General features: G+C 20.9%; 1 non-coding gene across 1 annotated transcript; it reads left to right on the top strand.

The window, feature by feature from the left end:
- The first annotated feature begins 734 nt into the window (after window positions 1–734).
- On the top strand, window positions 735–807 carry Trnar-acg (transfer RNA arginine (anticodon ACG)). Its single transcript has one exon. It is a non-coding gene; the product is annotated as a tRNA-Arg (tRNA).
- The last annotated feature ends 794 nt before the right edge of the window (window positions 808–1,601 follow it).

Raw genomic sequence — 1,601 nt, 5'->3', positions numbered from 1 at the left:
AGTTAAAATATTCTTACATCTTATTCCAGATTAACTTCAAATTTTCGAAGAATATTCCCAAATATCTGTATAGTCGATATATAAAATCAATTTTTTTTAATTCAGTAGATATAAATAACCCCTTAAATAAAAGTAACAGATGATTTACTCTGACTATTGAATGATTTACTCATACTATTGTATTACACTGTAAGTAAAGAAGACAATACTCTACAAAGCACCAAAATTATCGATAAATGTTAATGAAGAAATTAACATAGCATATTAAATAACAAACGTAAATACATATATACATATGTACATGTAATTTAAATACAATCATTTCCACACATTCATACACAAACATACATACTTATGTTTATATGTTTAACACTTTCAAGAAGCCTACAACAACAGGTTTTTTATGTGGCCAACCACTCAAAACTATCACAAGAAGATAACACTCGTGCGTAAAAAGCAACAAAAAAACTCAATATAAGTATTTATTTGAACAAGAAGAAGAAGAAGAAGACTAAGAAGATGTCTTGAATACAAATATTTGTAGTGCGGATAAGCTATAAATAGTGATGTTTTCTTAAGTAAATAACGAATAAATTAAAAGTTTGTTTTGTTGTTGGCGATGGCAGAATGTGTGTGTGAATGTGTATTTATATAGTTTTTTATATGTGTTAAGGTATTATGGGAGGGCAATTGTGGAGGCAAGTGTCGTGTATCGCCATGCGTTCAAATATAACGGTCCTGTGGCGCAATGGATAACGCGTCTGACTACGGATCAGAAGATTCCAGGTTCGACTCCTGGCAGGATCGCAAATTAAATACTTTTTTATTTAAAAATAATTTTTAATATTTTATTTTAAAGGAAAAAGAGTAAATTTGAATTTTAATATATAAAAAATGTGTAAATAAAAATTTGACTTTAATACAAAAAAATATATTTAGGCTTAACTGGCAATAATTACTGTTTACATTTTAATTACAATATTAAACTTTTATTTTTTATTTACTTTGGAAATTATATACTATTGGCCTTTTATGAATTTAAATTAGTGTGCGCAAGCGCTTAATAGAATTAAAAGTAACCTCCAAGTAATTATAATTAATTAATAATTTTTAGTAATTATAATTAAATAATAATTTAATTAATTAATAATTTTAAAAATTATAAATAATTAATTACTGTTAATTAAAATTAAATTATTCTTAATTAATTAATAGTTTTAAATAATATTAATTAATTATTAATCTTAAAATTTTTACATAAAAAATACGAATCTAAAAGTAATTATAATTAATTAATATTTTTTAGTAATTATAATTAAATAAAATTTAATTAATTAATAATTTTAAAAATTATATTTAATAAATTACTATTAACTAAAATTAAATCATTGTTAATTAATTAATAGTTTTAAGTAATATTAATTAAATATTAATTTTAAAATTTTAACATAAAAAATATTAAATTTAAATTATAAAATATTACTCACATATAAAAAAATTTAAATTGTTAATTAAAGTAATTATATTTTAACTACATAATTTAACTTTAATACTATTTTTTGTAATTACTATAAGGGCTATATCTTAATGCTAATTAGTAA

This window comes from Bactrocera neohumeralis, chromosome 4 (genome assembly GCF_024586455.1).
Source record: "Bactrocera neohumeralis isolate Rockhampton chromosome 4, APGP_CSIRO_Bneo_wtdbg2-racon-allhic-juicebox.fasta_v2, whole genome shotgun sequence".
NCBI classification, from domain to species: Eukaryota; Metazoa; Arthropoda; class Insecta; order Diptera; family Tephritidae; genus Bactrocera; species Bactrocera neohumeralis.
Note: the sequence above shows the minus strand (reverse complement) of the source record. Positions and strands in the feature narration are given on the sequence as shown.